Consider the following 18,637-nt stretch of genomic DNA (forward strand, 5'->3'; position numbering starts at 1 on the left):
GAAAAAGCTCTTAAAGGCATCTGACCTTTAAAGTGAATGTGCTAAACACTCTCGGAAAATCGAAGCCTTTCTATTCTCCATTAGACATTCAAAGTCTCTATTTTCAAAATTCCTATTCAAATTTGAATAACATAGACCTCAGTGTTAGTCTGAATGGGGGTCATATAAATTTGTTATTAACAGGCAAGAGATAGAGAATTTGTAAATGTTCACTTTTATGGCAGCAAAGATTTTTTTTCCTGAATTTAATTAAATACTTTTATGCACTGTCTTATTTCTGAATTTGCTGCTTTGTTTCGACTCTGATTTCCATAGAGCTTTTCACTGTTGGTGTGATGGTTAGGTTTAAAATATGTAAACAAATACGTATGTTAAAATGTTGTTTCCATTAGTGTACTCATGCAAGAGATTTCCATTGATGTCTGAACTTACAAAACTGGTTTCATCCATCTATGAAACATTTTAAATGCAAATAATGACAGAACTGACTTTGTATTATGGCTCAAGAATGAACAGAGTGGAATATTAAAAATGAATTTTTATCATTAAAATGTTGGTTACTTTGAATTAACACAGGCGTGGATAGCCGTTACTTTAAGTGCTTTAATTTACATTTCTTAAGATGTTTTATGTACACAGGTGCATATAGAAGGTGTGCCTATTCCCTATTGCCAAACCAATAACACTTCTTTCTTTTGAGCTAAAAGTCATAAGCAAATCAGGCCAGATGTAGGAAAGTCCATCTTACACATTTTACATGATAGGACTCAGAAATAAAACTGACAAACAAGGGAAATATCACAATGGAAATGGTGATAAAATATTCACTGTTACACAAAATATGTTGCAATGTTGTTATACAGATGGGTTTTGCACCATTCAGAAGCACTTATAAATAGATAGGTTTCAATCGACAAGTAGCTTATTCAGGCATGTGCTCAAATATAGTAGCTGTATTCATTAGACAAACATTTCTGTTAAGCCCTCAGCTACACCAATAAAAGAGTATTCCTTTATAGGCTGAATGTAATGGCTGGCAGAGGTTGTGGGCTTTTTTGTTGTTTGTTTTGTTTTGTTTTGAACTATGATCCTATTTAACTATTAACATCCTTCAAAGATCTAATCATTTTTAGTGGCAGTATTTGGTTTTCAGCAAATTAATTGAAAATTGGTAACCCTTGCAGCATGTTCAGTTGGAATTCCTTGCTGAAAATGGAGTCACCCTTACTCACAGGAATAATTTATAATATTTGCTGTACCTTAAGCAAATTTTTTTCATCTCATAAAAAAAAAAAAAAAAAATAGAAGAACAGTGGTCCTGGATGGTCTTTTGTTTGTTTTTACTATCTTTATAGCATTTGTCCATTCACACACTTCTTTCACACTTGTAACTTCACTGTTAAAGGCAAGAAAAGTAAAGCTGTTGATCAGGCTGGCTTCACTGAGCAAGACAAGAAGGCTGGGTAGGGACACGACAAGTGAGTCAAGGCCCTTCTGTACTGAACTAAATAAAAGACCTATTACAAATTTAAACCACTAACACTGATCTAAGCCTTAACTGGGTCCCTGCAAGAACAGGGTGGTTCGTGATCAAAAACCTGTGATAATTAGCTCTGCTTTCTGTGTAGCACAATTTTCCAAGTTGACCTAAGTATGAAAGTGCCTTTTTCTGTTTCCAGCGTACTCTGAGCAGAATGTTTTTGCAGAACACACCAAGAACCTTTTAGTCACCAGTGATGTCACATATCCCTTCTTCATCTTTGTTTATTCATTTATTTTAAACCCCAGTGACTTGTGAGTCAACTACAATAGTACTTGGCTAAAAATAAGCATAGTGAACCTGGCAAAGAAATACCAACCAAGAACGATGCAATGGAAAACTGGGATTAACAGCATGAAAATTTTCAATACTGCAAGGTCGCCTGTTAATGACATCACTGCTGAAGTGAAGCAACTTAATTTTGCAACTCACATTTAAAAGTTAACTCCTACAGTTCAGCTCTTTTCCTCTGTCATCCCTAAATGAGCAGTATCCTTCTTCTGTCTTAAGTGCAGTCATTCCATCCACCTCAGAGTCCCTCGTCCCGCCTAATTTTCAGTTTCCGCAGACCCACAGGGCTGTCTGTTCTCTGGAATGGTGTTCCAGTTTTGTGACCCATGTTCCCTGGAAAAGCACCCCTTGAATTTTACAGTTCTTTGTGTGTTTCTTCCCGACAGCAATTTAATTTTGTCCCGTTTCCTGTCCTCCCATCCCTGTCATCTCTCTTCCCAGTTTCTTTAAGGCTTTTCTATAAGTTTGTGGTAGAAACGATGCTAGTAAGGCCCTTAAGGTTGTGATTAGTGTCGAAGGTAGCTAACAGCAACATGAAAAATGTAATTTGTAGTGAGCTGGGTGCTATTCGGTGGAGTGGAAAAAGGATGTTTTTCCCTCTGCCTTGGCTGAGCACCCCTGGGGATGAGACAAAGGGTGAGTACCTTTATGTTTACAGGGGTAAGAGCACTGTAAACCTTGGACAGAAAGCTGAGACTGTGGAGGGAGAAGAGCAGCCCAAAGATAGTGATGGCCCCCATGGAACTGCTGAAACAAGGAGATAAAGATTAGCGCTACTCATTGGGCAGGAAGGCACGAGTCCTTTCTTGAGCAAAGGATTGAGCAGTAAATAACCAGGCTGAACTACTCCATGGCCACAGACAGACAGCAGACCAACCAGGAGTAGCAGATGCAGCTGGAAAACGCAGGTAAGTCATAGCTTGGCAATCGCCCAAAATTAAAAGAACCAAACTGAAGAAGCAAACACCAGTGCGCTGTAAGGCTTTTAACAGCCCATATGGTCTGAGTGATTCTGTCTGTTTGGGAGTGCTCCAGCCATACCTACAATTTTTTGATTTGCTGTGTTTATAGCAGTGTCTTGCACTGCTCAGGTTTTGCTGTTGTTGATTCTGTCACCTGTTTTTAGAGGCTTGTAATTTGGCCGTAAATTCTACGTGGTTCTAAAACCAGGCACAGTGAACATGGCCTCAGCCAGTCTGCGTTTTCTATTTGTAAGAGAAATACAGACAAGTAGTTTGTAAGCTTGACAAGCTGCTGAAACCAGATAATTTTTGTAGTCTGCAACTGCAAAACTAGCTTACTGTCATGCTAAGCAGACTTTTTAGTAGCTGAAGTTTGTTTTGCATTTGGTCTGTGCTCCACAAGGGCTTTTACTGCTGTAGTAATCAAGAAAGCTGATAGGGGAACAGAGCACATTTAAAAGATAGTTACAGAATATCTTACGCAATTTCACCCAGCACTTCAAATTGAGTCCTGTATAAATTAATACTAAAAAAAAAAAAAGGCCAGCTTGTAGACACAATTAAAGAAGTGAGCTCCGTAAAATGAAACCAGTAAGAATAATGAGAATATTTAGTGTTGTGAGACCATTCAGAGATGGCACAGAGTAATATATTGGATTCTGTTGGCACGTGCTGTTTTACTGCAGAAGCACTTGTCAGGTACAGTTGTGATTCTGAGATGTTTAATCAGAATTACAGCAAACTCTTGGTTAATTGCGAGGATTGACACTGAGCTCAGTAGGATTTTTGCAAGTTCCTTGAGAAAGCTTCTGTCTTCTGAGGTTCATCCTTTGCTTGTCCTGTCCTCTTGGCTTCCTGTATCTATTATACTCTTACGACTGCCTCACTCTTTTGGGTAATAGCAAAGGTTTTGTGCTTTGATTGAGTGACACCAACCACCTAACGCATGCTGCTGTACCAGACCACTCTGGAATATGCACAAAATGACACGTCTGGGGCTCAGTTTCCCAGTGTTTTACCCGTCCTGTACATGAATGCTCCCACCCATTGTTGCAGTCTGTGAGCTGCTGCTGTATAACATCACTGACTGTAACCAAGTCTCTTGTGGACATCATGGGACCTTTGGATTTCTTTTCTTTCAAGCATTCTGCCTGAGGCAAAATTTCAGAATTTCTGGTTAAGATTTTATTATTTCCATAAGGTTTAACGGTGTGAAAGAGATGTCAGTTTTGTCAACACCACTCTTACCGTGGTTGGTTGGTTAGGAGACAGGGTTTGCTATTTTTCTACAAGCACTTGAACTCCGTGTTGTTTTGCTGACAGTGCCTTTAGGTGACTGGTCAGCTTGATGTTGTGTGTGGAGGACTGGGGAGCTGGACTAAGGAAATTTGCAAGGAGATAAATTAGTTTCTCAAAAAATCATAAATATATCCATATAATTCCTTTGTGCGCTTAGACCATTTTGTGACATCTTCTCAAGCATTCTTGTGACAAATTATTTTGCACATTGCAGATGATTTTTCTTAAGGGTCTAATTCATTGTGAAAGTCTCAGAAAGGTAGTGAAGGTAGCTTGCTGTAACAACGACTGATGAACACGACTGGCATGTGGTGTCACATGCTGCTTGTATGTTTTGGATCACTGCAGATAATGTCCAACTGCCCAGACATAAATCCAAAGGAAAACTTGATATCCTCCCTGATGCTGCTTCCTTGTCTAATGACATTTCCACAACAAGGCTCTGCATCAGTGAAAACAAATGGGCTTTATATTATGAGTATGGCTAGGTAACTATCTATGCAGAAAAGCAATTGCATTTGAGTTCTTTGTTTTAAGCTCTCATGCTTTGATTTATTGTCACTGAAATTTAATCTAGTTTTGGTGTTTTGTTTTAGTTTTGTGTTTTGTTTTTTTTTTTTTCCTTTGGACTTTCTCTGCTGGAGTTCCAGTGAAAATATTGCATCGGCAGTTCAGGAATGGAGCAGCAGTGTTATTCTGATCTGTCAAATGCAGAGGCTATGAACTTCCCCTGAGAAACACAGTGAAACAGCCTTTCAGGTCTGGTAATGTAAAGAATACTTCCTAAACTGAGGCACCTACAGTAGTCCTCACATCTTGTTCTGCACGTGAGCCTGGCTTGTTTACAAATTCTTGTTGGATGCAGTGGAGGAAAGTTACTTCTGTGTGTGTAGATTTATCAGGGTGGATCCCAGCATAGTAATAAAAGAAGCATCCCTCAAAAAATAGTGGCTATTCAAACTTCCTGAGGATGATTTTATCAGATCTTAAATGTGCCTTTCTTAAGATTAAATATGTTGATTTTTTTTGTGAATATTTCAAACCTTATTTGGAAAAATAATTAAAAAGTAGAGATTTAAGAGGAAGATAACTGAAATATTAGACATCTTAAGTATATGAACATCCTCACAGCAGTCATGCATCTATCTGACAGAAGCTTAAAAACAACTTTGCCTTTTACTGCTTGGCAAAGCTGCATGCGTATGATTGCATGTATGTCTGTGATTTTGTGCCTTTTAAAGGCAAGGATGCTAATAGGGCTTCATAATTTACTGTCCTGTTTGCACATGATACCATCAGTGATCTCAGCACAACACTGAAAATGGTGCTTAATTGTGGCAGAATGAGGTCACAAGTAGAAATATTGTTTTCTAAACTTCTCTTCTAAATAATTACTGTACTGTAGCCACAGGATGGGAGGCTTTAAGAAAAGGCTGTTTGAAAGATCTCTGAGCTCAGCTCTGTGCCAGGAGCAGGAAGGGATGATGCAGCAATGCTTTGACTAGGAATCCCAGTTAACTGAGAGATGAATTACTTCTCTGATTTTTCCTCACTTAAAATCTAGATGGGAAAACACACTTCCTTCATGCCAATTTATTGTTATTGACCTTAATACAAAGTAGTGGAAAAACCACCTTCTGCTAATGTAAGAGGCGTGCAAGGAACAAAATGATCACCGTACCAGGCATCAGTCTTTTCCTTTCCCTTCCAGCACCTGATGCTTGGCCCAAAAATGGCCGCAGGTGTGTGTTGAGCAGAGGGTATACACAGGTGTTCTTGTTTTCATTTGTTCCTTTCTCCCTTGGGGATTTTGCCACCAAATACTTCTCTTCCCTCAAAGGGGACCTGAAGGAGAGAAAAACAGCTTTACTTGTAACCACACCAAGAGGGCCTTTTATACCCTACTCCCTCCAGAGCCTTGAGAAGGGAGCGTGGGGAGGCCTCAAGCCTTCTGAGTAGTGCAGGTTCTCTTCCCTCTTCTTTGCCTTGAGACACGACCTCACCTATTAACTTTCCCTCTTGCAACTCATTTCCAGCTGCCTTGCCTTCGACATGCATTCTCAGGCCTCCCTCCAGCAGGTCTGTACCTCTCCAGCACCCTCCTTTCTCCTGTGGCACAACTTTTCTGGGGTCAGGCTCCCCCAGCTCCCACTGCCCCAGCATGGTCCCTTAGGAAATCACAGTGTTCACAGGGAAGATTTGGAGAGGAAAACTCTGGAGCACTTGGCTACTGCCTGTTAAACCTTGTGTCAGCAAAGGTAATTGACGTGGCTTGAGGAGCAAAATGGGAATGCGGACACTTCTGATCCTTCCTCTACCTATTGGTTTGACCAGTCTAGACATAGCTGAAGAATACAGTTCCTGCTCCAGGAAAACCAAAACCCAAGGACTATCAAATAGGCACAGGAGTAAGCACATCAGTTTTTAGCACGTTTGCTTTATAGGGGAGTTGCTGTGATTTCCTGTGAGTAGGTACAGGAGATGTGAGGTAAGTCCTGGTAAAAAGCAGAGGGCTGTGCAGGTGGCCTTAGCCTCACTGTTTTTTTATAGAGTTACACATATGGAAGATGTCCCACGTGTGACCTTGGGGAGCTGACAAAGAGGAACTTGTTGCCTTGGCAGAACAAATAAGCCACAGATGGAAGAACAAGTAGATAACGTCTGTCTTGACAAGAAAACATAAAAGAGGACAAGACAGAATTAAGCCAGTGTTGAAGGTCCTTAGACTCTAAATGACTGATAAGGGAGAATAATTAAACAGGAAAGGGTAGAGAGTTGGGAACTATAAAATAATCAAACTTGCTAGTGAACAGCAATCACTAAAATTAATTACTTCTGCCCCAGAACAAGGGTTTTAATTTTCTGCTTTCATTTAGTCTGTTCCTATCTCTACCCTAACATTATTTTTATATATTACACTTTTCTGTGAATATAGCAGCTGGCAAATATAACAGATGTAACTTCTATATGAGGTCGAAGAATTCTCTTACAGCTGCACAGAACAAATATTAATGCTCAGAATATCTTTAGAGAAACATAACTTTAAAAGGGTTTAATTTGTAGGAAGAAATAGATATTTGAGATTCATGCATGCCTGCAGTCCCCCATGCGCTATAATCCAACCTCAGATGATAGCACCAGGGTGGCAGCCAGGCCATAGCAGCGCTCTTTGCAGAGAACCTGTAAATTCAGCAGCAGCTGGACTCTTCCTGTGAATTGCAAGGAAAGTTGTAGGTACTGTTTTCCATGGCCTTATAATGGATTCCCTACACAGAATGGAAGAGATCTGCGATGTCTGACCCCCTGGAATTTTTCTTGGCTCCCCCTTGCCATCAGCATAAGTACTGAGATATATGAAAGGTGTTGGAAAATAAATCCCAGCCTGTCCTCTCAGCTGCATCTATCGGGGCACTTTCAACACCATTTGGAAGATTTCATTTTAACTGACCTTCAGGCATGACTTTATTTTTGTGCTCTGGGTATTTTTAAGATGAGCCCAGAGGAACTCCTAAATATCTCACTGGTGAGAGTGGAGGAGGACACATGCTGTTGCTGTTACCAATAGTGCTGAAGGGTCTGGAAAGTCCCGGCGTGCAGTTTTCAGCTTTAAAGAGCTTTCTAAATGTGGAAGGCCTGAGCCCGTAAGTAATCTTTGTTGCCAAAAGACTGACAGTGAACGAAAGAGATTCGTGTTTGGCATTTAGAAATCTACCCTGTCCGACGTTACCCCGCTGACTTCACAGGGGGGAGACAGCAGTGAGAGTCGCTGTACGATCTCTACTTGGGTAGAGCGTGGAGGCAGGGGAAGCTGCTCTGCACCTCTCTGCAGTGTTTCGTGGTGGTGGTGTGTGGCTGGCCACCCGTGCCACACATCGAAAGGAGATGCAGGCCCATGAGTGCTGGATCTCTTCCGACAGCCTGTTCCCAGCGGGATTAGGCTTGGAGCAATTGCATAAGGGAGGACTACGAGACTGAATAGTTTGGATACTCTCCAAGTCTGACTAGTCTCAAGCTACTAAGCAGAATAAATGTACCCCACAAGACACCCTTTTGGTTTATTTCTTCCTGGGGAGCAGGCAAGGGAACTGAATTAGTTTTGTGCTTCAGGGACAGAGAATTGAAATGATGTTTGTCCACTAGGTAGGATTGCAGGGGGTTAAGCTTCCTTGGAGAAAGAGCAGAAGAACAAGAAAGAAAAACTTAGCCTGCTGGGTAAAAAGATAACTGGTAGTGGCTACAGCTTAATTACTGTGTCTGTGTATCTAATTTACTTTTCCTCCTTTTTTTTTTCTGAAATGTTTTTGGAGTAATCACTACTATTACTTGTAAACAATCATTTTATAAAGTGTGAAATTCCTATACTGCTGTGTTTATCATGATTCATGACCTTACGCCCCAGGGGAAGGGTGTAGTCAGCTTGGCATAAGCAGTCCTGTGCCAGATGCAGGGTGGTTCACATTCAGAAATGTTATTTACAGGGATGCAAGAGGGGGGTGGGGGAAATCTGAGGATCAAGGTCCCAGATAGCCTGGAATGTGCAGGATCAGATATCTGCCTTGGAGCATTTACCCCTTAATTCATGTTTCTCAGGATGCCGGACTCTTACAGCTCATTTCTCTTCTCAATGAACATGTGCCTACATATAGCTATTTCCATTCCAGTCATAGCCCTCGTTTATGTCACTAACGACCTCATCACATTTGACTGGTTTATTTTTACATGATGACCAAAGCAGTGGAGGAACATGGAATATGCAGTATACAAATTTTGAAAATCAGCTTAAACGCATGCGATATCACATGGTTTCAAAAATAGCGAAGGGACTTTGCTAACATAATGATGCTTAGATGCCACAGGGTCTCACTGGTGATGGTTCTGGTGTCAATTAGCCATTTACAGACTGAGATGATCGATTAGGGAACATACCAGTGAAATGCACCACAGGTACTAAAATTAGAAAAGAATGAATGTCAAATGATTACAGAATGGCTAAATGAATGATTTGTAAACGTTGAAGAGAAGTATGTATTTATTGTCTAAGAATCAGTAATTGTCTGGGATTGGAGAGACCAGAGTTACAACCTATCCAAACATCCACATTAAATACAAATTTAATTGGAGAGATACCAGTCAGCTCTGTCCAGGACGTGGAAACCTTCTCCCTGGGCAAACCTTTACGTGAAGCAGAAAATAGTTGTAGCATGTCAAGCTAGAAAATATAAAGAGGTATTTCTTTAGGTGATGTTTATTGCCTCTTCCAATATTAGCGTTTCTCCTAGCTCCAGTCTGACACTCAGTAACGTTTTGTGTTCAGTTGTTGTTCTAGTCACACCAAGCCTGGGTAGACAGAAATGAAAAGTGGATATTAAGATGTTGTGGTAAAACGTATAAAGCAAGTCCCATGGCGGGGGAGTAAGTTGAAAGTGGTTCCGACGTCACAGAGCTGAGGGAAGGAGGTAGCAAACTGAATTGACTTTTAAGGTACAAAGAGAAAGATTATGGGAAATTTGAGAAAGGGACAGGAAGAAAAAGGAGAAGGATTTAAAACCAGAGAAGGGGAAAACTTTATCGAAGTGGGGCTTAGGAAGGGTAAAGAAAATATTATTCTACAGAAATTTTGATCTGGCTACAGCTAGGGAGTATTTTCTTGTCATCCTGCTAACCAGGAAAAACCAGACAAGGAATGAACTTAAGGAACCCAATTTGATCGATACCTGTGTGACTGCAGCCCTTGACAACAACTTTGCAAAGATGGGATCAAGAGGTAAGAAAGGAGAAAGTATAATCCTGTGAGGCATGGGGGGATGAATGAATCTCTCAAGCAATTGCTGTCCTGAGCAGTGGATGGACCTCTGTCCATGCCCGTGCTCGTATTTTGTGTTGGATTGCTGCTGCCTTCACCCTTCTCTGATTTTTGAGGATTTTGAGCCAGCACCAGGTTTGAGGTGAACGTTGGATGGTTTTTTTCCAAGCTTGTAGCCTGGTTCTTGATGCAGACCTGAGAAAGGTAAACCCATATAAAGCCACACTAGCAGGCCAGCGGGGAAGAAAGCCAATACCTTACTTTTTCAGCCTGACAATACTGGGGAACCCAAAAGTTTCAATTCCTTGACCATGGCCAATGTCTCTAAGATGTTTTTGTGAATGCTGATGCAACCACATAGTGCAGAAGATTTCCAGGGTGTTGAGTGGTTTGTTTTTTATTTTTTTCAGGGTGTGTGTGTGTGTGAAAACCAGAACTTGATGGGCAGATTATTATTACAGCTTTGTAATTTGCTTCAGTGTTTCAAGAGTGCCTACTATCAAGAATATAGAGGGACTTTTGTGACTAAATTTCCTCTTCTTCGTAATGGAGTAAGAATACTAATAAGCAAAGGAGTGTACACAACCCATGATTGAAAATGAAATCACTAATGACTTTATGCCTCAATTTTGTGGTGACCAGCTATAAGACATCAAAATAGACTTGTTTTTTTTTCTGCTGTATTCTCAACACTGGCTCTCTGATAATAAATCTGTTTTCAGATGTTTCAGCACGCAGAATGCAGAAAAATGAGAAACTGCTGAAAACAAAATTCTGAATAGCTTGATTTTCGGCATATTTTTCCCGTATGTTCTGCTAAAGATTTACTTGTTAAAAATCCGGTGTCGCTTTTTGGCTAAGTAGGCAAGCAGTTTAAATTGTTCCTTCTTTGTTGCTCTCAGTAGACTTGTGTCACGGTGTGGTTGTGCAAACATTCGCTCAGCTCATGTTTTGTGCTTCACAGGTCACTATTTTATTTGTCTTCCTATTTACAGCAATGAGACTGTTTCTCAGAGAGTTAGGTACACAATTTATAGTTTAATAAAAAGAAGCACTTAGTAAAAAAGAAAAAAATCCAGACTTGTACATGCCTACAGTACAGCGCGTTTCTTCAAAAAGCCTGGAATAGCCATTTTGTTAAACAAGTAATTTTGTGGCAGCAGAACTAATGAAGCCTGGTTTCCTATGCTTTTTTGTCTCATGGGTGATTGACTTTCACTATCTAAGAGGATGTGAGCCCCAGGCAAAGCTTTTCCCATCACTGGGGTGTTTATATAAGGGTTTTCTCCCATGAGGCTTCTCTCATATCATGAACTCACAACTGCAAGTTTTCTCAGAGCCAGGACTCTGATAGCATCTCTGCCCGTCTGTCTGTTTTCGGGGAAAAAAAGAGGGGGGTTTCAGCTATCTTTCACAATTCAACTGGTGTTAAAGGTTGGTTGGAAATATCATTAAGAAATCATTGAAATTAATATGCAGGTGAACATGCAAAGAATAATCAAAAAGGCTCCAATTGTATTGGGCATTTCGGGGGTGCAGTACTGCAGTGAGTATCTGGGATTTTCCAGTTTGCCAAAGATGGGAATATTCTGCATTCTTGGAAGACCTGGTTCAAACTCTTCCCCTTAAGAGAAGCTAGATTTGATGGTGTGTTTCCTCATTTTCATTGCTAAGTGCACCTAACAGCAGATGGACAATATGCTTCCAAAATGGTGCTTGTCTCCTTTTCTTTTGATGAGTCCATGAGACTGCTGCCATCAGTTGTGGTTAACTAGGCTGTTTAATCCAGGTTGCATAGATTTGCACTTTAGAACACAAGATTTACATTTCAGCCCTACTATAAAAGCCTGCACTGCTAAATATTCAGCTTATTTTTTTATTATTTTTCACCATTGCACACTCATTTATAATTGTGTACAAAATTATCCAGTCAAATACGAAGTATCCTCTACTGTTTTCAGAAGAATGCTGTTCTTTGCAGTCCACAGAAACAACTTTTAACACTTCGTGTATGTATTTGGATAGTAAAGGTGAAGTCGTAAAGAGATAGTCCTAGCACAGCCAGGATATAGCAATGCCTGTATTAAAATCAGTGAAGTAAAACTCCAGCGTGTATCCTTTGATGCTCTGCCTCAGTGATGCAATACGAATGTACATTTTAATGGTGCTTTTATAGTCCTTGAACTCTTGGCTATATTGAAATACAATTTTTCATCCTTGGTGTGTTTGGAACATGTTGAGAGCATAATATCCATGTTTTTCATAGATCCCAGGGAGACCTCCCTCTAGCTTTTCTTTTGCCCGCTCACAGCAAACCCAGCCTTGTTTGGGTGCTGGGGAACTCTTGTGAATTAGTCATCAGTGAGGTCAGAAGTGGGGTTTGAGCTAGCTGTCTGTATTTTAATTAAATGAGAAACTCAGCATTCTCATTGGATTCTTAGTTCTGGACCTTATTTCTTCCTAGAGTCTGAACTGCTGGAAATTTCCTCATTTTTCTTTCTTTTTCTTTTTCTTTTTTTTTTTTTTTTAAATGACCTGTGTTTTTGTGGGGGATCCACAGCAATTTTAAGAACTGCTGGGAAAGTAAGTTAAAAATGATGTCTGGCACTTTTCAATCATCCATTTCTAAAGGCTTCAAAGAAGTATCATTAGCTCTATTTCACATGTGGGGAAACTGAGGCCCAGAAGATTGAAGTGACTTGCTCCAGACCACCCAGCAAGCTAGAAAGAGAACTACAGCTAGGAGCTCTGGCTTGTAAGTTGTGACAAATCCATTCAGAGACACACTGCAGCCGGAGGAGACACATCACATGCTAGCAGTGAATAGCAGAGATTTTAACCTTGAGAAACAACAGTTATTTAACTTCCATAGTTCAGACAACAAACTGAGTGTCTAAAGAGTAGAAAGACCTGGTGATTTGTACCTTCTCATATTCGGACAGCTTGCACCACTGGGTTAGCAAGGACAAGTTTGTGTCTCTGCATGAACTAGAGAGGAGGGGGTATGCCTCCGTGGCTGAGTCAATCTTCCCATGATTTCCTCTCTCAATAGAAAAAAGAAAATCTTTGGGTATCGAATGAGATTCTATTTTCTCCTGTATTCAGCTGTGATGGTAGCTGGGTAGTCAGGCTCCCATGAGAGAATTATCCTTCCTTTCCTTGTGTGCAGACACCCCATATTTCTTTAGATACCATCTGTTTTACTGGTCGAGGCATCTGATGCTTAATCAGAATATAAACAATCTTATTTTGTGCATGTGTATCACAGTAGGAACCTGGCAGGACAGAATAAACTTTGAACCTCTGTCCTGGACTACCCAAGTAGGCAGAAGTGGAGAAATACTTGTACTACCCTCCACTGTCTAGAATAAAAGCTTTTCAGCAGCCAGGGGTTGAACACATCTGATGTTTTTCTTGTTTCTCTCACAGGCTTCTTCAGATAGAGAGGGAAGCCAGCAGCAGGATAAGAGCTTTGCTATGCACTCTTCTGCAAAAGATGGGCAGAAACAGGCAGAAGCTACAGTGGGGAAAGATGGGAAAATGTAGGCAGAGAAACTCAGTTCTGAAATCTTTTGAAATGATCTTTTTTTTGCTTACGCCCTTCAGAATCTCAGTGGTACCTGTTTCATAGCATGGTCACAGCACAGGAACTGAGAGGTGAACTCTAAACAAACAGTAAAGAAGGGGGAGATGTGTTTACATCTGTTTTAAAGGAAGGCAGTGTAAACATTTCACTGAAATTTTCTTATTAAATTTTCATAACAGCGGTGAAAAGTAAGCTTGTCTAAGGACAACAACAAGCCCAACAACAGCTTCTGCTTTAAAACAATCCCATATTCCTAAAGTTGTGTGCTAATGTTTTGTACTGGTAAGCCATCTTCTGTGTGTGTTCATTTTTTTCCCCCCACTAACAGCCCACACTGCAGGCTGAGATCAAGATGAGGTTTTCATTTAATTCAGAGCTCTGGAATTCAGCCCACTGGAACTGGTATCTTTTGAAGCTCTAATAATTAACATGCCTGCATTCCTTAAACTGCATCACTCACCAGAATGTGCTTTCTGCAGAGTTGAATGAGGGTGAGGACATCGTCTGGCCAGCGGGAAGAAAAGGATGGTGGCCCTTTCTGGAAGGAATCCTGCTGTACTTGGGCAGGTCGTCAGGGAGAGGATTCACCTGAGCCAGGGGTGGCCAGAAGACTCTTGGTGCCTTTGCACACATGGGAGGTTTCTAGGATGTGGATCAGTCTCTTTTTTTTTTTTTTTTTTGAACTCAGATGAGAAGCACGCTCTTTCCCACCCTGCATCTCCACTGTAGAGATGCTCTGGTTCTTTGTTAAACCAATTTGGAAGGAGATACAAGAGAAATCGGTTGATCTTTAAAACAAACAAAAAAACAGTTAAGATTTATAACAACTGGTGGGAGGGTACGACTTCTTCCAGACCCCTTCCTCCCTCATATGAAAGGAGGGCAGTGAGGCTCTAGCAGTGACTAGAAGACTGTCTTCTCTGAATCAGCTCCCAGATAAGTGGAAATGAGTTGGAAGCGGCAAAGGGGAGTAATGTTTTCACCCATGGTATGGCTTGAAATAAGTACCTAAGATCCTCCTCTGAAGTGCCTGTGAATCCGTTTGGCCTGTCAGTATGACACAGTCCTTGCTGACTTCCATTCACATGTGAATGGCTCTGGGTCTCTGATGTGACCGTGATGCAAAGTTTGTCTCATTTGGAATTTTCTCAAGTTATGGTCTTGGGAAGTTTATTAAATCCATTCCCTGTGTCGAGGAAGGATCGATTAAACCAACATCATGCCTCATAGGGGTTTGTCTGCCCTGTTCTGAAATGCCACCTCTAATGACCTCTCCAGAAAAACTATCCAGTTCTTTTTTTTCTTCTTTGTTAGAGGACTCTTCTCCAATTCCTTGTGCTGCAGTTCAAGCATATTACTTCTCATGCTGTCCACGCTGGACCTGGAAAACAGTTTGTTCCTTTCCCTTTTGCAGTGTTACACAGTATTATCAAGTCTCCTCTCAATCCTTTTCTCTAAACAACTCCAGTGTATTCAATCTTTCCTTCTACGTCAGGTTTTCTGGACCTCTGATGAGTTTCCATTGCTCTCCTCAGGGCTATCTCCATTTGGCTCCATCCGTGAAGTGCGGTGTCCAAATGGGGCAGAGTATTTCAGCTGAGCTCTTTCCCATGCTGAGAAAGAAGCATCATCTAGCCTTTCTATATGTTTCACAGTCCTACCAGTGTCTGCTATTCCAGCACTTAGGCCAACAGCTATTCCTCAATTTACGGGTAAATCAGAGATCTCTAGCCATTAGAGAATGCCAAAGCAAAGCAGGTTACTCAGACACTGCACTTCAGCACACCCCTGGCTCTGGGTGGACTGGTGGCTAAATCCACAGAGGGCTCTTATTTAGCTCCCTTTCTTCTTTCTTTCCTCCCTGCACAGAAAGGGTGACAAGGTGTGGCTTGCCAAGGCAGGCTGCCAACGACTAAAATTTCCTATACAGCTGTAGAAATAAAGAACTACTGAGCATGCCTGGTCCCCACCACACCCTTTCCCTGGCTCTGCCTTGCCCTTTCTCGCTGAAGTACCCTGCTCTGCTGCCTACACATGCAGGGAGGCACACAGGGTTGCAGGGTACAATCCCTGCCTCTTCTTATGCTTTCTTTTTTTTTCTTTTTTTTTTTTTTCTTTTCTTTTGGGGGAACAGATTCTGCAGTATCGGGTGTATGGCATGTATCATGCTGCATGGCTGGGGCCCATCTCCCTTGGTATGCTGGGCTTTTTTCTAGTATTTGAGGGAGCGAAAGCTTTTGGGTTGGCTGTTCTTACTTCATTCTCAGTTAATAGTAAAGGTGCCCCTTACATTCAGAAGGACTGTGAGGTGCATCCTTATTCTGACACAAAGCTTGAGCCTGGCTTTTCTGCCCATTTTACTTTTAGCAGAGGTTTGATGGTTTATTTTACTGATGTCCCTGGCAGAAGAAGGGAACAGGCAGTCCTGAAAACTACTTCAAAAGCACTCATAGTTAGATTGTGACCACGTCTGAAGCTGTGGGTGCAGGGGCGCTCAGTCTTTGGAGATGCTCAGCTTCCTGGAGGTCGGCAGAAGTAAAAGTCTCCAAGCTTTTCGCAGGAGGTTCTTACCACCCGCTGGGATACGAACCAACTGAAATCATGGAGTGACTGCCCTGGCTGCCTGCTTGTATTAAAACCAGTTGTATGAAACTGACCCATGGAGTAGAAGAAATGAAGAATTTAATCTGAAAAGGGGTGGAGATTCATTGCACTTTGTTGTGTGTTTGGGGAGACTGAGTACAATCAGAAGTGATTTTTTTTGTTACTGATGTTTTTATCACCCAGCACAATTGTGTGTGTTGCGGAATAAGAATAATTTATATTCCAAATCTAATGGAGCAGGCGTTCCTAGCTGTGTGGAGAAAGGCAAGGTGTTTTTTCTTCTTACAGTAGGAAAAGCGCATTTTTTCCAGCCTTGCATAACTCAAGAAACAGCTGGATGTATTTACTCTCAAACTTTTCAATACAATCTACCTTTCAGATGAGAATAAGCAAGAAAAATTTTAAGAAAATGTTCAGACAGCATACAGAGGAAATGTTGGGGTTCACAACCATGTCTGATGCTACTCTTGATGGGCCATGCTTTCTGAAAATAAGACTGAGAAAACAATTCAGTATGGTTAATACTCTGCATTATGAGAGATTGATGTTAGGTCATCAGGATTGTCTCCCTACAAACAGAGAGTAGAGGAAAGGTATTACTGTGTAGAGCAAAGAGTTTGGTTCAGACAGTGCATGAAAGGGAAGTCTTGATAGACAGCAGCAGCACACTTTTACCTAGACTAGGCATATGCTCAGCTATTGCACTTTGAATGGTTTATCGTGTCCTGACTTTGTGTTCAATTAAGTCAACAGTAAAACTGAAGTAACAAAGTGATCATAGGACCAGGCCCTTTATATGTTTCAATTATTATTATTATTATTAATATATATATATTTGCATTCAAACTGTCACATGTTTATTTACTATAAAACATTAATTTAAAAGATGAAATTTCTTAGCAATAAGCCCCAGCTCTGCTCAGAACCACAAAGGCTGTGGCTTGGCTATACGTGCAGATGTGATGCCAGAGAGGGCCACTCCTATGTCATCTTTGCTAATAAAAAACACAGGGGATGTGGTTGAATGGGTGATTTTATGAAGCTGTGACTGTCCACGCTATCGATGCTTTAGTTCCATAGCAACTGCTTGCAAATATCTAGTGATTGATGATGTAAATGTGCCATGATTTACTCTCACCATGGGCTTCCTTTAGGTACCTAATGTCTGTCTGTGGTACCATACACGGAGTCTTTGAAAAGCAGCTTTTGTAACTGGTCTTGGCTTTAATGAAAACCAGAATCCTTTCAGGAAGTGAACAATAAATTTGTTAAGCATTTGTTTTTCTAGCTGAACTTCCAGTGACAAAATATTTAAGGCATAATGTAGTACAATTGGTTTTCATCAGAGAGAGATGATGTATGAGGTAAGGGTGTAAAGAGTACCTAATTATATCTACAAACTTGTATTATGCAAGTAACCAATTTTTTAAAAAAATATATTGGGGGATTTTTCAGTCAAAACAAATGTATTGTTCGAAGTGTGTAGTGAGGATAAGAATCTGATCTTCCTGCTGTTGTTTTTTAAATCTCTGTGGCTTGAACTTGGTTTTCTAAGTTTCCATAGAGCTGTCCAAATTGGTTAGCTATTACAGCCATATTTTAAACTTTATTTTCAATTTCTCTTGTAGTCTATCTAGTATTTATCAGTTCCAGGAAAAATCTTGACATAAAGGCTGGGTCATTTTTCAATTTAACATTTTTAGTGGGTTTTTCTTCCTCATAGATACAGCATAATTCTTTATTTTTTAGCTTACATCTGATGTCTTCACTTACAAAAAAAAAGAGGACAGAAACCTGGAGTTCTGGCAGAATGAAATCCAGAGCCATAACAACGTAATGAAATAAGACAAATATTGTAGTGTTGAAATTATTGCATGAGATTTTATGGATTGTGTGACAGCTGTCCAACGCTTCTTAGGAGGGAGGGCTGGAGATTAGTTGCAGGACCTGTTCGCAGGACGTGGCATCCTTGCTTGGGGTACCTGGCTAAGAAGGAGGGCTCTGGGTCTTCCCCTTCATCAGTCCCCTTTGGGGACTGGTAACAGCAGCAGTGGCTTTTTGGAGGCAGAGGCCATCTTTTGCATGGAATTAGCCTGCAGCCTGGATGGCGCACAGAGGCAGCTGCTTGGTGTGAGGTGGGTTGGGACTACACAGATGGTTTTGTCTTAAATTATAACAGTCACCTATCAATTGCTGCATAGAAAACAGTTTTGTGTGGAGCGAGGTTCCTGAGCTCCAGTATCAGATGTCTTTCTGTCTTACAGGTAGGTCTTGTCTGGTCTGCAGTGCAAATGCCTGCCAGACCTGTTCCCAGAGCTGGGATACCCACAGTGTTGCATTTGTTGATGTCAAACACTGCCATCCTTTCTTCAGTGGAGCAGTAATAGAAAATTGTCCTCAATTTAGTTTAACAAGCTTGTAGGAATTTTATGTATTTGACACCTCTGCTCCTCTTAAAATTCAACTGCAATAGGCCATGTGCTCAGAAGTTATTAAGGGAAGACACGTCATGATTACACATCTTCAATATCTTAAGGAACTAGGACAAGAAT

Source organism: Anser anser (genome assembly GCF_964211835.1).
Source record: "Anser anser genome assembly, chromosome: 3".
In the NCBI taxonomy this organism is placed as follows: domain Eukaryota; kingdom Metazoa; phylum Chordata; class Aves; order Anseriformes; family Anatidae; genus Anser; species Anser anser.